Here is a 19,296-nt window from a genome sequence, read left to right on the forward strand (position 1 = left end):
CGGTTGCAGTGAAGCGAGGCCCCAGGAGGCAGGGTCACTGCTGCAGGAAGCTGGCGGCGGCAGGAGTGGGGCGATGCTGTGGGCCCCAGGCTGGGAAGAAGGGGTGTTCGGCGGTGCAAGGATGCAGCGGCCCCTGAGCTTTCAGAAAATGTCGCCGGAGACTCCGCACTTCCATGATTTTCAGTGTGGTGGACTTCGGAAAAATGGATTCTGGAGACGGCGCATGCAGATTGAGATCTTGTCTCCCGAGATCTCAATCTGTGCATGCGCCACCTCCGGTGGAGATTTTCCCGAGGTCCACCAGATTGAAAACCATGGAAGTGCGGGGACTTCAGTGCAGCATCGCCCCACTCCTGTTGCTGCCATCTTTCCGCCGCCTTTCGCCTAGAAAAGTTACCACAAAATTGGATTATAAGCTGCACCACCATTTTATTAAAAAAAATGTTTTTCCTATTTTCCGCTCCAAAATTTCACCTACTTCTTACGGTCCGGTGCATCTTATAGTCTTCAAAATATGGTATTTTTGAACAATTACATGATCGGGGATCTATGACCCTCATTTTGGAGCCGAGAAGACCACACAGGCGTGAAGTAGAATTACATGATCCCTCTCCATTGCAGGGGATGAAGAGTAAATCTACATATTCTCTGCCATTCTCTATAATATCTGGATATTTGAATGTAAAATATTAGATGATCGGCTTACCTTCAATCAGATCAGTTTTTAGCTCTAACTGACTAATATTAGGGTCAGGCATGTTCACGGTTTGCCCCTCTTCGGAGTCACCTTCGGATGGTTCCTGATGGTTATGATATGTACAATTAGTATAACACTTCACAAATACTAAATTATCATATACAATAGATAGGAAGGACTAAACATTGGATTTACTGGTAATTTCAGTATTGGACGGACTATACACAGCCGCTCCCTCCAGTAAATCAACAATAATATATAAGGTACTTGTATATACAACTGATCTCTGTTATCAGAATTTCAGCATTTACAAGAAGGAAGATTGTGATGATCGAGCAAAACAGAGGCAGAAATACAAGCTCCCACCGCTGAGTACAGACTGCCATCACAGATGATGGAGCCGCAGGGACAGGCGGTCATGAAATATCCTGCGCCTGCCTGAGACGACAAGGACATGTGATATAGAAGATGATGGATCCTTACCAGGCGCTCCAGTGAGCGGGCCGGACTCTCCAGTATATTCAGGACATTTTGGGCCAGTTGTTTAAAAAAGGCCAATTTTCCACTTTGGGCTTTTTCTTCAGCCTATAAAGATGGAAATAAATACAAAAGGAAAATCACGAGAGAAAGTGCAGAATGGAGGAGGCCATTTATGTCACCATTTTACTCCTGTCTATCTGCAGCTACAATTACTACACATTTGGTACATTTTATATATTATATTGGTGTCGATCTAAAGAACAATTTTCTGCAAATAAACTTGTATTCCATTATTATTATTTGATTTGTATTATTATTATTATTTTTTATACAGCATAAAAATACTTGTATAATTAATGGTGGTGAATTATGATGTCATAATAGCAGTGATGTCGTGATGGAATCTTGTGATGGAATCTTAACGGGGCATCTCACCGTAAAGGGAAGTTTCCTAGCAATAGTTAAGGTGGCAAAACCATAGTTTGTGCATCAGTACCAGATGCTTGAATGTAAGAAAGAGCTGTGTGTACTTTACATTTCTGATCAGTGAGGCTAGTTCTATGGTCTGAGATAAATTATTAATATTTGTTATACACAATAAAAATTATAATTACATATTTATAAAAAATCCGGATTAAGGTGCTAAATGAAGTGTCTTTACTAAGGGACAAGGACTGGACTAGGAATGAAATCTAGCCCTGACATTTGAATCACACAGGCTCATGCTGCACTTCTACACCCTCTTCCCAAAATGGGGATCTCTATTACAAATATGACCCTGCCTGACACTGAAGAAAGGCTAAATTTTATTACTACCAATAATACCACTATATACAGTAAGGGAGACCAACTAGACATAATAATAATAATTTGTGCAGATTGTCTGCTATTTACCTGTTGTACTAATGTCCTGATGTTCTGCTGTAAATGCTGAAGATATTCTGAGGTAATACGACCTTGGTAGTATTTGGTCAAGCAGTCCCGTACAAGCTCCATAACCAGCCGGTAAGTGAAGCTGAGGACGCCATCGGGTAGTGGTAGCACAAAGTAAGGGGTATAGGTGGTAAGAATCCCCTGGAGTAGTGCCAACTCCTGAAGTTTGTCTGGAGAAATTCCAGACATTTCAATGAAATGCGCAATCAGTATATCACTAGATAAGTAGCTAAACACTGACAACAATGACACCGGGGTATCAAAGTAACACTGAAGTGTAAACGCTTGTATAAGTAGTGGTTGTGAATTATGATGTCATAATTGCAGTGATGTCATGATAGAATCTTGTGATGGAATCTTACAGGTGCATCTCACCTTATAAGGAAGTTGCCTAGCAACAGCTAAGATGCCAACTCCATAGACTGAGCATCAGCATCAGATGCTTGAATGTAAGAAAGAGCTATGGGTACTTCACTTTTACTTTGATAGGCAGGTGAGTATAAGGATTTTTTAATTTTATTCTTATTTTTACACTAGTACACAGCGGGAGCAGACTACTACTCTCATCATTGTTCCTTGCTTGTGCTGATCACAGCGCCAGCAGGGGACAATGGTGAGGGCAGCATTCAGCACCCGGTGCTTGGGAACAGTGGTAACTGTACAGCTGATTCTCAGGTGGCGGAACGTGCGCTCCTGATGCGGCACACAGTTGCCACACAGGTGCACATGGACACGGATATCTCCCATAACGTTTTTTCCGATACTGGAAATATCAGGACATGTGAAACTGGCCTTACTCTGGATTCTGTAAACAGAAAAATCTCACGGCACTTCTAATACGAGAAATAGGTGTAAACACGTGCTTACTAGGAGAAGCTACCTCCATATACAATTAAAAAATAAAGTAGCAAACTGCAATGCTAAGTATGTAAACATGAAATATGGAATATGAATAGCATTACTGCTAAAGAAAATAGAAATAAATAAGAAATCTTAGCGCATAAATTGGCCAATTCATGTGTACCTGTCCCTTAGAGAGGTATTCACATTGGTAGGGTCCTGGCACTGAGAAACGCCTTACCGCGGCTGCCAGGTACACATGAATTGGCCAATTTATGTGCTAAGATTTCTCATTTATTTCTATTTTCTACAGCAGTAATGCTATTCATATTCCATATTTCATGTTTACATACTTAGCCTTGCAGTGTGCTACTTTATTTGTTAATTACTCTGGACTCTGTGTGGTCTCTGTTCAGCGGTGTCCTTTTATTCAGAGACTCACAAAACTGTGGCCGACGGCACTTTTATTCACGCCTAATAAAAAGAAGGACACTGTGGGATCACAGGCCAGACGGTGCCTCCATCTGCCTCATTACAGGGAATCTTCTGCCGGAGGTTCCGTCTGGATCATGTATTTTAGAGATTTACATGGAAACCCCGGTGTAAGCGCTGAGCGTAGAGCACAGGATAAATGTGGGAAGAGCCATATTGCGAACTCTGGGAGGCTGAATGAACAAATCAACAACAGGTGAAGAATTGGTTTTATTTATTTATTACACCGTTCCTCATGCGGTATAAGTGATTAGATGACTTTATTCTTTGGGTCGGTGCGATTACAGTGATACCAGATTCATATCGGGTTTTTACATTTGGCAGCTGTCACACACTAAACTTTTTTTTTTGCAAAGACTAGTTTTTGCATCACCCCTTTAATGAACTTGATTACTTAAAGGGGATGTCCACTAATCAGACAACCCCTTCTAAATCCCTATGTTTCTCCCCAGTAAAATAACACTTATATTCACCTTCGGTGTTGTTGTTGTAACAGCTGTCTCGGCACTGGCTCTCCCGGGGCTCATGTGACATAACAATGGCACTGGCATACCGCTAATAACGTCAGACCCCGCAACTGCTTTGCAACTGTGAGACAGGTGGCGATGTCAGCACAGGCATCGGGCCCCCCGCATCCAGCATCACACTTTCAACTGTATCCGCATTCTGGATGCAGATACAATTGAAAGGAATGATGGAGGAGGGAACCGTCTGCTCCCTCCTCCATCATTCTCCTCTGTGCTTCTGATGTCTCAGCTCAGTGGACGTGATAACGTCCCAAAATCGCGTCCACTGTGCCGAGCTGAGCATAGTTTCAAACCACATGCTGCAAAGACCAGAACAGCAGGGGAATGGGGAGAGTTTTTTTTTTAATCAATAAGTAGCTTGTGAGGGCCATCATATTATTTGGAGGGCAAATTGGAAGGCCATGATACTATTTGTAGGGCTACTTGGAGGCCATCATATTATTTGAAGGGTTATTTGGGGGGCATCATCATATTTGGGGTGCTAAAATACTATTTTTAGGGCTGTCTTGGGGACCATCATGCTATTTGGAGAACTATGTGGGGGCCATCATTCTACTATTTGGAGGATTATGTGGGGAGCATCATACTATTTGTAGTGCTCTGTGGGGGCCATTATACTACTATTTGAATGGCTATGTGTCAGGCTATCATACTATTTGGAGGAATATGTGGGGACCGTTCTGTTATTTGGAGAGCTGTATGGGGACTATTATACTATTTGGAGGCCTATGTGGGGTCCATTATATTATTTGGAGGGCTGGGTGGGGACTGTTATATTGTTTAGAGGCTTATGTGAGGACTATTATTTTATTTGGAGCGTTGTGTTTGGGCCATTATACTATTTGGAGGGCTGTGTGGTGAGGGGCATTATACTGTCTAAGTGGCTGATGGGGGTCATTATACTGCTTGGGTGGATAGTGGGGGCCATTACACTGTATGAGGACCATTATACAGTGTGGAGGGCTGTGCGGGGTCCATTATACTGTGTGGAGGGTTATGCGGGGGCCATCATACTGCGTAGAGGTCACTGGGGGTTATCATACTTTGCAGGGGTACTGTAGAGTCATCATACTGTATATGTGGAGGGTACAGGGGAGAAATTCACTGTGGGGGTATCTTACTGTGTTTGGGGGCACATTTTTGGCCATTAAAGGAGTATCTTAGTACGTGGGAACACTAGGGGGCTTCAATTGGGGCAAAATTACAATGGAAGGGTTGCAAAGTTGTGAGGTATGCTCCTCTGTGACCCAGCTGAATATTAATGTTTTTTTGTGGGGGCTTAATTATTACTTCTGCTATGGGACCCCATGATTTCCATGTATGCTCAGGGAAGGTGATAAATCATAAATTAGCTGAATGGAGCTCAAAAGAATAAAAACAAGAGTAGTTACTTCTCCAGTCAGACCAAACTCACTGATGATATCCCAGTTAACTCATTCTGCAGCCAGCAATAGAAATCTTGATTTAATCTGTTCATATAATCTTATATTTGTGATTCTGCTATTACTATGATGTGGCATTCTCATCGCAGGCGTTGATACCATGTAAAGGCCTCATACAGGTTTGGATTGGGGTGCCTAGGGCCCACCAGGAGATTTGACTCTAGGGGCCCACACTACAGCATCCATAAACGGTTGTATTACTCGTTCATTTTCGGCCTCTCCCACTAAAACGTGTGCCTTTTAGCAAACTATACAGTGTGTAAAAGAGAACTGTATTGTGTAGTGCACTATATCAAAGTGTTTTTTGTTAACCAACTTATTTATTGTAGTTAACAGAATCTGTAATTTACAGTCAGTAGCGGTTTTTCTTACGCATGGCCATTCCTTGTCCTAGGTAAACCACCCAGTCCCTCAGCCAACTTAAACAATTTTCAAAGTGAAGAAACAGTCATAATCACACAGCCTCACTGCGCATGCGCTTTAACGCGCTATGTTCCCAGCGCATGCGCAGTGAATCTGGTAATCACAGAGCCTCACTGCGCAGGCAGCCGGACATCTACAAGTGTGCCTGCGTCCCACAATATCAGCACTGGCTGGGAACAGGATTCAAATACATGGACGGCGCCAGCAGTGAGTGAATGCTGCGCTCGCCCTTGATTGAATATGACAAGCACGCCCCTATGATTGAAAAGGCAGGTAGGGTATAAGCAGGGCCGGCGTCAGCACCCGGGCAAGTGCCGGGGCCCTGAGCAGGCAGGGGGGCTCACTGGCGGTCGTGCACCCCGCTGGGCTATGGGCGGAGGAGAGCGGTGTCAGCGCGCACGCCCTTCTCCCCCGCTTGCTCAGGGCCCTGGCAGCCGGATACTTACCTCTCCCCGTGCCTCCACAGATCCGCCGTCTTCCTGCTCTGCGCTCTCTGTGACGTCTCAGGTCAGAGGGTATGCCTTTCCACCGCGCCCTCCCCCTGAGCCGTCAAAGGGAGCGCAGAGCGGGAAGACGCCGCCAACGCTGGAGTCCCGACCCGAGCAGCTGCAGCAGGTGAGAAGGGAGGTGAGTATTTGATTTTTTTTTTTTTTTAATGTATGGAGGCATGGAGCATAATATGGGGGGGGGGTGACATCCCGCATGGGGCATAATATGGGGGGGGTGACATCCTGCATGGGGCATTATAAAGAGAGGGGGGAGGGGTGACATCCTGCATGGGACATTATAAAGAGAGGGGGGAGGGGTGACATCCTGCATGGGGCATTATAAAGAGAGGGGGGAGGGGTGACATCCTGCATGGGGCATTATAAAGAGGGGGGGTGACATCCTACAAGGGGCATTATAGAGAGAGGGGGTGACAGCCTGCATGGGGCATTATAGAGAGAGGGGGTGACATCCTGCATGGGGCATTATAAAGAGAGGGAGGGGGGGTCACATCTTGCATGGGGCATTATAAAGAGAGGGGGTGACATCCTGCATGGGGCATTATAAAGAGAGGGGGGTGACATCCTGCATGGGGCATTATAAAGAGAGGGGGGTGACATTCTGCATGGGGCATTATAAAGAGAGGGGGTGACATCCTGCATGGGGCATTATAAAGAGAGGGGGTGACATCCTGCATGGGGCATTATGAAGAGAGGGGGTGACATCCTGCATGGGGCATTATAAAGAGAGGGGGTGACATCCTGCATGGGGCATTATAAAGAGAGGGGGTGACATCCTGTATGGGGCATTATAAACAGAGGGGGGTGACATCCTGCATGGGGCAATATAAAGAGAGGGGGTGACATCCTGAATGGGGCATTTTAAAGAGAGGGGGGTGACATCCTGAATGGGGCATTATAAAGAGGGTGGGTGACATCCTGCTTGGGGCATTATAAAGAGAGGGGGTGACATCCTGCATGGGGCATTATAAAGAGAGGGGGTGACATCCTGTATGGGGCATTATAAACAGAGGGGGGTGACATCCTGCATGGGGCAATATAAAGAGAGGGGGTGACATCCTGAATGGGGCATTTTAAAGAGAGGGGGGTGACATCCTGAATGGGGCATTATAAAGAGGGTCGGTGACATCCTGCTTGGGGCAATTTAGAGAGAGGGGGTGACGTCCTGCATGGGGCATTATAAAGAGGAGGGGTGACAGCCTGCATGGGGCAATATAAGGGGGGGGAACAGCCTGCATGGGGCATTATAAGGGGGGGTGACAGCCTGCATAGTGCATTATGTGGGGGGAACGGCCTGCATGGAGCATTATAAGGGGGGGTGGACAGCCTGTATGGGGCATTATTTGGGGGGTAACAGCCTGCATGGAGCATTATAAGGGGGGAGACAGCCTGTATGGGGCATTATGTGGGGGGTAACAGCCTGCATGGAGCATTATAAGGGGGGAGACAGCCTGTATGGGGCATTATGTGGGGGGTAACAGCCTGCATGGAGCATGATATGGGGGCCAGTATCCTGTATGGAGCGTTATAAGCGGACCAGTATCCTGTATGGAGCGTTATATGGGGGCCAGTATCCTGTATGGAGCGTTATATGGGGGCCAGTATTCTGTATGGAGCCTTATATGGGGGCCAGTATTCAGTATGGAGCCTTTTATGGGGGCCAGTATTCTGTATGGAGCTTTATATGGGGGCCAGTATTCTGTATGGGGCCTTATATGGGGGCCAGTATTCCGTATGGGGCCTTATATGGGAGCCAGTATTCCATTATGGGGCCTTATATGGGGGCCAGTATTCCTTTATGGGGCCTTATATGGGGGCCAGTATTCCGTATGGGGGCCAGTATTCCATATGGGGCCTTATATGGGGGCCAGTATTCCGTATGGGGCCTTATATGGGGGCCAGTATTCCGTATGGGGGCCAGTATTCCGTATGGGGCGTTATAATGGGGCCAGTATTCTGTATGGAGCAATATATGGGGCCCATAATAGTGTATGGAGGGCTATGTGGTGCCCATTATACTGTACAAGGACTATGTGGGGTCATTATTCTGTATGGAGCAATATATAATGGGGCCCATAAAACTGTATGGAGGACTTAGTGGTGCCATAATACTGTATGGAGGACTATACTGTCCGGTCTGCACTGTGCGCTGTGAGGATTCGCCGGTTTCTGAGCTATTGTAGAATTTACAGTAGATATCACTCATGTAATGTAAGAAGTGAAATCTTTGCATTGTACTATATATATAGATTTCTCTGCGGTATCTGTGCATCATGAATCGTGGTATGTGTTAGAGGGGCCACTGAGACTCTTTCGCCCGGGGCCCAGAAAAACCTGGAGCCGGCCCTGGATATAAGTATATTAAACGTTATAAATTCATTATAGCTGCAGCGATTTTCATGAAAACAGCTTCCTAGTGATGCACATTGCGTCACTACCAACGCTATGGGGGCAGTGTATATAATATATAATGTATAGATATGGCAGTGAATAGAATGTGGATTCCACACCATATACGCAGCACCATACTATCTAACCGTCTGTACACTATATACTGCATATAGTAGCATATATAGACCCTCGTAGCATCAGTGTACACCCCCTCCATGCACTTATAGCCCTCTGTGTCCATACACATACTGGCTGGTGAGCGGTCCATACGGCGTTATGTGCAGTCCGTATTTAGTGTATAATGGTTGTATCATACAATATAAGCACATTTTATCATTTACCTGTCGTGTCTCCCTATTTCCTCATAGATTGTAAGCTCTTGTGATCGTGGCCCTCACTCCTCTTGGTATCTGAGTTATGCTTATTCTGTAATGTCTTTATTGTCTGTACAAGTCCCCTCTGTAATGTAAAGTGCTTTTTTAATAAATTTGCAAAAATTTCTACATTTCTGTTTTTTCTTCAGTCAAGATGGGGTGCAGAGTGGACTTTAATGAGAAAAATAATGAACTTTTTAGAATTTACCAAATGGCTGCAATGAAACATAGGAGGCCAAATGCGTTGTATATGTCATATAGGAGGCAGAGAGTGCGGTCTGTTTGTCATATATGAGGTAGAAAGTGCGATCTATATGACGCGCCCCCTGGGCCTGTGCTGTCCAGGGGGATACCCGGAGCCGGATCGCTGGGGGTTGTAGTCCTCCGTGGCGGTGACCCGGTCCGTGCCCAGGGCGGTCAAACCAGTGGCAGTCTGAGTGTGATAACAAATGTCCGACTAAACACATTTTTTAAAGAAACATAAATACAGGGTATAACAATAACACAATAACATATTTACAAGAAGCTTTAGTTCTTTAAAGGTCACGGCGTGTCCGCAACCGGGTGTCCATATCACCCAAGGTGAAGCTTTAAGCGAAGTAGGGGACCTGTCCAAAGCAAACTCCTTGCGTTGGCCCTGGGCGTGGCTGCAACGCTGAAGCTAGCTACTTTGGGCCGCAAGTAGGCCACGCCAGACAGGTTTTCTCTTCCACGGCCGTCTTCGCAAGAGGCACCAAGGTGCAACTATCTACAAGAATTGTTCCGGTTATCCAGTGTCCATAACCTGTTAGTCCAAATAAATATGCAGGGTAACTGAGAAACATAATTAATAACAGGCAACAAACATAAACCATAAACAGTTAAACAGATAAATTCACAGTGCATTAGTTTAGATTTTCCAGCGAGCGGGCATCTGACCTCTAGTGACTCTAGTGGACCTACGAAGCTCACTAACTGGACCTGCACTACAGGGTGTAGGAGGTGTTATGGGCAAGCTGAGCAGCTGTCTGCGTACTCTTTGGCTCATTAGGGGCACGGCAGGCTCACTACTAGCAGAGGGTTGATTCTCCTGGGCTGCTGGTGTGGACTCTTCTGCCTCCTGGGCCGGCTGCTCTTCCAGCTCTACCTCGTCTTCTGTAGGCACTTGAGGGGCTGGCTGGAGAAAGGTGAGGACGGGCACCACGATAGCGTTGTTTACTTGTGTCCAGGACCGGGGAAAGTCTCCGAGTACGGTGCTGATCATTTCCTCCTTTTCCTCTACGGGTTGAGGGTCTTCCTGATCTTCATCCGTGCTTCGCAACTTCTCGGGGCACTTTTTCAGGTGGTCTCTAGAGACAGTGGCTGTGGTCTCTCCTCCATCCTTGCTGATAACGTACACCTTTGGATTATTGTGGCTTGAGGGCAGTACGGTGTACGGGTCCTTTTCCCACTGGTCGTCCAACTTATGGAGCCGCCTTTTTCTTTTCAAGACCTGCTCTCCAGGTACCAGGGGATCAGCGGGAGCATGTTGGTTATAAGTCCTCTCCTGCCTTTCTCTTGATTGACAGAGACTTCGCTCGACGCTCTCCTGTACTTTCCGGTACTGCAACTGCAGTTCTGTATCCCAGTCTGTCTCTGGCGAGGTGTCCTCGGGTATCAGGACTCCCATATCCAGGTCAACAGGCAGCTTACCAGGTCTTGCTCGCATTAGGTAAGCCGGGGTACAGTTGGTGGAACCTACCGGGATGTGGTTATACAGGTCCACCAGATCGGGCAGTTTCTCAGGCCACAGACTGCGTTCTTCCAGGGGCAATGTTTTTAGCAGATCTATCACCACCTGGTTCATCTTCTCGCAGAGTCCATTGGTTTGGGGGTGATAGGGCGTTGTTCTTATCTTCTTGCAGCCATACAGGTTGCAGAACTCCTGGAAGACCTCCGCTTCGAAGGCTGGTCCTTGGTCCGTCAGCACTTGGGCCGGGTACCCGTGTGGGCGGCAGAAGTGCAGCTGGAAGGCTCTGGATGCTGTCTCAGCCGTTAAGTCTTTGACAGGGACCACCACCAGGAACCGGGAGTAGCGATCCATGAAGGTTAGGGCGTAGACATACCCGCTTCTGCTTGGAGCCAGTTTAACATGGTCCAGAGCGACCAGTTCCAGCAGCTGCCTGGTGATGATGGGCTGCAGGGGAGTCCTCTGGCTGGCACGGTCCCTTCTTCTTAGATTGCACGGGCCACAGTCTCTACACCACCTCTCAATGGCTCCTCTCATGCCTATCCAGTAGAACCGTTCACGCAGCAGGAACTCCAGCTTCTTCCATCCGAAGTGCCCTGCCCCATTGTGGTAGGCCTCCAGCACCATAGCTGTGCCCCGTCTCGGTACCACCACCTGCCAGATCAGTTCATGTGTCCGGGAATTGACCATTCTGTGGCACAACTTCTCCTTATAGAGAAACAGTCTGCTCTTTTCCGTCCACAGTTGCTTGGTCTCTTCCGGAGCGTCTGGGTCCAGGCGGGCGTCAGCCTGGGTCAGCATCTCCTTCACCAGACAGACTGCAGGGTCACTGTCTTGCGTCTCCGCCCAGTTGTAGTGGGGTAAGGGGTTGAACGTAGCGGATCGCTGGCCCCTCACACGGTGGGAATACTGGGTAATCCCATGACGGTGGAACGCAGGGAGTTCGATCTCTTCCAATTCTTCTGGATCCTCCCCTTCGTTCGGTAGGTTTGGCATCCTGGACAGGGCGTCCGCGTTGGTATTGGAGCGTCCTGCCCGGTATTTGATCGTGAACTCATAATTGGACAGGCGGGCCATCCATCTCTGCTCCAGGGCACCCAGTCTTGCAGTGTCCAGGTGTGTCAACGGGTTGTTGTCCGTGTACACGGTGAACCTGGAAGAGGCAAGGTAATGCTTGAAACGTTCGGTTACTGCCCACACCACTGCCAGGAACTCTAGCTTGAACGAGCTGTAATTCTCAGGGTTTCTTTCCGTGGGTCGCAGTTTTCGGCTGGCGTAAGCAATTACCCGTTCTCTCCCCTGCTGGATCTGGGACAGTACGGCTCCTAGCCCGATGTTGCTTGCATCCGTGTGGAGGATAAAGGGCTGGCTGTAATCAGGGTACGCCAGGATTTCATCCCCTGTGAGGGCCATCTTCAGCTGGCGGAAGGACTCCTCTTCCAGCTTTTCCCATTTGAAGGATGGCTTCTGGTTTTTGGCCTTCCTGGACTGGCCTATCAGGAGGTCCTGCATAGGAGCTGCCTTCTTGGTAAAACCGGGAATGAATCTTCGGTAGTAGCCTACCAACCCGAGGAACTGCCGCACTTCCTTTATGCTGGATGGTCTTGGCCAGTCCTTAATCACGGTGATCTTGTCAGGGTCGGGGGCCACTCCGTCAGCACTCACCACGTGTCCCAGGTACTGTACCTTTGGCTTCAGTAGATGACACTTTGAGGGTTTTACCTTTAGGCCATAGTTTGCCAGGGCTTCAAACACTTCTGCCAGGTGTTCCAGATGGTCCTCATAGGTCTTGGAATAGACGATGACGTCGTCCAGGTATAGTAGGACCGTCTCGAAGTTCCGGTGTCCCAGACAGCATTCCATCAACCGTTGGAAGGTTCCTGGTGCGTTGCAGAGCCCGAACGGCATACAGTTAAATTCGCTGAGACCCATCGGGGTGGTGAATGCGGTCTTCTCCCGATCCGCCTCTGCTACAGGAACCTGCCAGTACCCGCTAGTGAGATCCAAAGTAGAGAAGAAGTTAGCAGATTTTAATGCAGCTAAGGACTCTTCTATCCCTGGGTAACGGGTACGCATCTTTGTGTGTGATACGGTTGACCTTGCTGTAGTCTACACACATTCTCATGGTGTTGTCTTTCTTTTTCACTAAGACTAGTGGAGCTGCCCAGGAAGTGGAGTCAGTACCCAAATGCAGTTGCTGACACCAGTCCTCCAGTGGTTTCTTAGAGCCGTTACCTTCCTCTGGTTGAGATGGAGGCAAGGGTTCCACGGCCTGTACAGAGTTCTGGTTGATGGTGAACAATTTGGCTAGCGTGGCATACCGGGGCAGGTATACTTCTCTCTCCCCGATATTGATGATGCAGACGGGCACCCTCCCATGGCGTACATCGACCATCCCCCGTGCTGTCAAAATGGTGGGCCTACTGTCTGAGTAGATGGGTTCTACCATTGCTTGGTAGTCTCTACCTCTCAGACCAATAGCTGCCCGGCACCAAATCATCATCTCACTTTTTGGGGGCATGGCAATAGGGAACGGGTCACACATTCTCACGCTACCTATCTCACCACCAGATAGTTCCACCTGTTGCCGTTTCATCAGTGCCCGGATCTCTTTTTGGAGGACACGCTGCTGGCTGGAACTGGCGTTCTTGGCAACCTGCTGCAAAATAAGAATCACCTCTGCAAGACAGTTTTCAATTACGTTAGTACCTAGGGTTATTTTTGGGTGACTCTCGCGATGGTCAATGTCCACAATGATCAGTCCTTGTGCCGGCAGTTCAACTTTACCGACCTTGATGGTCACTTCTTTAAATCCTATCTGGGGCACGGGCTGACCATTGCTGGCTATAATGCTCAGGTCGTCATCTGGGTAGCGGGTTATGTCCGAGTCATTTCAGTACCGCTTGAAGAGCACGTACGGGATGGTGGTGACCTGTGACCCGGTGTCTAGTAGGGCACTCATAGGAATGCCATCCAGTACCACCGGCAAGAACGGACATCCCCCTACGTATTTGTCACGCCAGTTTGATGGGCCTGATGATCTTAAGCCTGGGGGTTGGCCCTCTACCCCAGGTTGTGCCCGTTTAAATGACAGTACCATGCCATATGTCCGGGTTGATTGCAGCGGCGGCAGATGGGTCGTCCGTCCTCGTTGTACCGGTCGCTGGGTCTTCCTCTGGCCGGTGGGGTCCTCCTCAGTCGGCGCCACGGGACGTCCTCCAGTCCAGATGCCAGCTGGATCTTTCCTGGAGAAGAGACCTGTAAAGACTGCACAGTTCTGGTAAGCGCGGCAACGCTCTTAGTCAGCTCTTGGACCTGATGGTGCAGGTCTGTAGCCGGGTCATTGTTCAAAGCCTGCGCATCAGCTCCCACAGGCCCTGCAGACAAGGGCGCCGTCTCCTGGTGATAAGTGATAGCAGGGCGCCTGTGGGTCGCAGCGCCACCTGGTGCCGGTTCTCGGAGCACCCGGATGGCTCTGTCCTTGAACTGTGCAAAGTCCAGGTCAGGGTCCTGTAAGGCCATTGCCCGTAACTGGGTTCGGTGGGCATTGCACAGTAGACCCTCAATAAATTGTTCGGTCAACAGCTTGTCTTCATTTCCCACGCTGTCAGGGTCTGCCTGCTTAATGGCTCTCAGGGCCTCTTGTAAGTTTAGAGCATAGTCCCTTATACTTTCATGTGCCCGCTGTTTGCACTCGTAAAATCTGAGCTTCATTTCGGCTGAGGTGCGGGTGTCAAATGTGTCTTTCAGCCGGGCTAGTATTTCTCTGACAGTCCTCTTCCTCCCAGGTGACCAGGACTTTACCTCCCTTTGGGCTGCCCCGATTAACTGGGCCACCAGAATGCTCACTTTTTGCTCTTCTGTGAGGGGGTATACCTGGAAGAGGCTATCAAGTCTTTCCCTAAAGTCACTCAGGGTATGTGACTCCCCTGAGTACTGGGGTAGCCAGGTTACCCCCGGTATATAGGGCATGGTGAATGGCATGACCGCTGCAGCGGTTGCGCTGGCGGCCGGTGTGGCGGTGGAGCTCCCCTCGGTGTCCGACATCCTCCTTCCCCCCTAGTGGACCGTGGCCTACCTTGCGATGCTCTTCTTCCGTAGGCCGCGGCTCCGCAGTCAATCGTCGGGGTAGAGGACCTGGTGTCGCGCTCCGATGACGTCAGCGTCGCTCTTCCTCCCTTCCAGGACTTTGCGCAGCGTCAGTGCGTGGGGCGGAGCTTCGGATCTCGCGCGCTTTCGGCGTCCACGCCCCTCTTCTTCCCGCGCGGCGTCCTGAAGATGGCGTCCGATGGCGGGAAGCAGCTGCGGATGGCGGGAAGACGGCAGAAGATGGCGGGAAACGGTCCAAGATGGCGTCCGATGGCGGGAAACGACTCCGGACGGCGGGAAACTTCACCACAGGTAAGTATAAAAGTCTTTTTCAGGCACGCAGTACCCGGTGGTTGCGGGCACGAAATCCTGCCGACTGCGCCAAAGTTGACGCGCCCCCTGGGCCTGTGCTGTGCAGGGGGATACCCGGAGCCGGATCGCTGGGGGTTGTAGTCCTCTGTGGCGGTGACCCGGTCCGTGCCCAGGGCGGTCAAACCAGTGGCAGTCTGAGTGTGATAACAAATGTCCGACTACGCCACCCTTGGATTGTGGTCAGTGGGGACCGCCGCTGCGCTGCAGACCGCTGAGGCTGACGTAGTTTGCGCAGCCGAGTATGGAATAAGTATTGCCTCAGGGCAGCTAGTGTGGAAGATGGGAGTGATGGTGTGAGCGTCCCAGTACTAATGGTGCTGGTGCGGCGATGAAACACAGAGACGTGTGGTGCAGTTCAGGGTCTTTACTGATGGTATAAAGCAGACCCTCCCGGGAGTACTGGTTAGCAGTAGGGGCCTGGTCAGTCTGTGAGCAAGCAGGATCTCCCCCTGGCCAGGTGGAGTTGTAGGCCTCCCAATCTATCTGCACTCTTTCCTGGCTACCTTGCTCTATGCGGGTAGAAGTAGCCCACATCCCTGAGTATACCGCGTGGTGCTCACCCGTATGGCCAGTGACTTGGGGCCTTCTGTTAGCCTCCGCTTCACAATGGCGTTGCTGGTCCCTTGCTTGTGACCGTGCCTCCGGGATTCTATGGCCAGAGGACATGGAATCCCCTGCCGGTTGGATTCTGCTGCTGGACCTGGATGTCCCCACAGCCTCGGACTCCGTGTCCGGGTTAGTGTCTTCAGCCAAGGCGAGCTATCTAGCTTCCAGCCTCTGGCACTCGCTCCTGCTCCTACAGAGCTCCTGTTGTAACTCTCCCTGTGTCTGGAACTTCACTCCCTAATCCCGCCCCAGACCCAGTTTATAAGGGCAGATTCCTCCCCTCCCAGGTCTGGGCGGGCCGTGTTGCATGCTTAGGGCTCCTGACCAGAGAAACCTCCCACTTGCTCTCAGACATAATATTTCTATTACTGTGGCAACCAGACCCCTGGGGTGCCACATATACATCATATAGGAGGTATGAAAAAGACAGCACACACCAATGGATGCCAAAAAAAGATCCTATTATTTCAGATCCAGCATACAGATGTTGCGGCTGGTTCAGGGGTGCGGGGGTGAACCATACTGGACCCGTGGTGGCGCTGTTTGTGCGCGAAACAGCCGTCGTCCTTTTTTCACCCCCGAACCCCTGAACCAGCCACAACGTCTCTATGCTGAATCTGAAATAAAAGGATCTTTTTTGGCATCCATTGGTGAGTGCTGTCTTTTTCATACTTCCTTGGACATTTGATTAACACTGCTTATTTAGACATTGCACCTCCTGATGTGGATAGCCGAGGGCTAAAAAACCTGTCATAGAGGTTTTTTTGACTAAACAGGCAAGATTTGGGAACTGGTGCCGGCTTACTTCACTTCTATCATCATATAGGCCGCACACATGACATATATCGCACTCTCAGCCTCCTATATGACGTACAGACCGCACTTTCGGTCTCCTATAATATATACTTTATATATGAGGCTAAGTGTGTTGTATACATCATATAGACCCTCACTCTCAGCATCCTATATGACATATACACTGTATAATTCATAAGAGTACAAGAGTGTGATCTATATTTCATATAGGAGGTAGAGTGTGTGATCTATTATGTCATATAGGCCTTATATATAACGTATACCGCACTCTTGGTCTCCTATGTGACATACAGACTCTTGGCCTCCTATATGGCATAGGGCTCTTTCACACATCCGGATATTTCCGGTACTGGAAAAAAAGAGTACCGGAGATATCCGTGTCAGTGTGGCATACGTGTGCTGCATCAGGATCACACATACCGTACCAGCGCCTGGGAATCAGCGGTACAGTTTGTGCTGTTCCCAAGCACCGGGTGCTGAAGGAATCGCTCATCACTGTCCCCTGCTGGCGCTGCAATCAGTGTTAGCAAGGGACAATGAAGAGACAATGTTGAGAGTAGTATTCACCTCCAAATGTCTCCAAAACCTGTAAAAATAATATTATATTATATTATATTATTTATTATTATAGCGCCATTTATTTCATGGCGCTTTACATGTGAAAAAGGGGTATAATACAAGAACAATTACAATAATCTTGAACACAATGTGACAGCGACTGGTACAGGAGGAGCGAGGACCCTGCCCGCGAGGGCTCACAATCTATGAGGGATGGGTGAGGATACAGTAGGTGAGGGTAGAGCTGGTCATGCAGCGGTATGGTGGAGCGGTGGTTACTGCAGGTTGTAGGCTTGTCGGAAGAGGTGGGTCTTCAGGTTCCTTTTGAAGGTTTCCACGGTAGGCGAGAGTCTGATACGTTGGGGTAGAGAGTTCCAGAGTAGGGCGGAAGCACGGGAGAAATCTTGTATATGGTTGTGGGAGGAGGAGATAAGAGGGGAATAGAGAAGGAGATCTTGTGAGGATCGGAGGTTGCGTGCAGGTATGTAACGGGAGACTACGTCGGAGATATATGGAGGAGACAGGTTGTGAATGGCTTTGTATGTCATGGTTAGGGTTTTGAACTGCAGTCTCTGAGCAATGGGGAGCCAGTGAAGAGATTGACAGAGAGGAGACGCCGGGGAATAGCGGGGGGACAGGTGGATTAGTCGAGCAGCAGAGTTTATGATAGATTGGAGGGGTGCGAGAGTGTTAGAGGGGAGGCCACAGAGCAGGAGGTTGCAGTAGTCAAGGCGGGAGATGATGAGGGCGTGCACTAGTGTTTTTACATATTCATGGTTTAGGAATGTGCGGATCCGGGAGATATTTTTGAGTTGGAGTCGGCAGGAAGTGGAAAGGGCTTGGATATGTGGTTTGAAGGAGAGTTCCGAGTCCAGGGTTACCCCAAGTCAGCGAGCTTGAGGGACTGGGGAGAGTGGGCAGCCATTGACGTTGATAGATAGGTCAGTTGGGAGGGTTGAATGAGATGGTGGAAAGATGATGAATTCTGTTTTGTCCATGTTAAGTTTTAGAAATCTGGCAGAGAAGAAGGATGAAATAGCAGACAGACATTGTGGGATTTTGGTTAATAAGGAGGTGATATCGGGTCCAGAGAGGTAGATCTGTGTGTCATCGGCATAGAGGTGATACTGAAAGCCATGAGACTCTATGAGCTGTCCCAGGCCTAAGGTGTAGATGGAGAAGAGCAGGGGTCCTAGAACTGAACCTTGGGGGACACCGACAGATAGGGGGCGAGATGAAGAGGTGGTGTGCGAGTGGGAGACACTGAATGTCCGGTCTGTTAGGTATGAGGAGATCCAGGATAGGGCCAAGTCTGTGATGCCGAGAGATGAGAGAGTCTGTAGTAAGAGGGAATGGTCCACTGTGTCAAAGGCAGATGACAGGTCTAGGAGGAGAAGGACAGAGTAGTGTCGCTTAGATTTGGCGGTTAGTAGGTCGTTTGTGACTTTAGTCAGTGCAGTTTCAGTAGAATGGTGCGATCGGAAACCAGATTGTAGGCGGTCAAAGAGGGAGCAGGAGGAGAGGTGGGAGGACAGCTCAGAATGGACATGTTGTTCCAGTAGTTTTGAGGCATAGGGGAGAAGTGATATGGGGCGATAGCTAGACACAGAGGATGGGTCAAGGGAGGGCTTTTTGAGGATGGGTGTGATTGAGGCATGTTTGAAGCATGAGGGGAAAACACCAGTTGTTAATGACAGGTTGAAGAGGTGGGCTAGGGCTGGGATGAAGATAGTGGGAAGGTTTGGGATGAGGTGGGACGGGATTGGGTCAAGTTTACAGGTGGTGAGGTGTGATTTGGAGAGTAAGGAGGAAAGTTGATCTTCAGAAATGGTGGAGAATGTAGTTTTGGAGGAGGAGGGTTGAGTAGGTGTGGAGAGGGGCGGTGGGGACTTTAGGCAAAAGCTTTGTCTAATGGTGTCAATCTTCTGCTTGAAGAATGAGGCAAAGTCTTCAGCTGAAATAAGAGGAGAGGGAGGAGGCACTGGGGGACGGAGGAGAGAATTGAAGGTGTTGAATAGTTGTTTAGGGTTGTGAGACAGGGA

Source organism: Phyllobates terribilis, unplaced genomic scaffold (genome assembly GCF_046119375.1).
Source record: "Phyllobates terribilis strain yellow unplaced genomic scaffold, ASM4611937v1 Scaffold_9__5_contigs__length_417890890, whole genome shotgun sequence".
Taxonomy (NCBI): Eukaryota; Metazoa; Chordata; class Amphibia; order Anura; family Dendrobatidae; genus Phyllobates; species Phyllobates terribilis.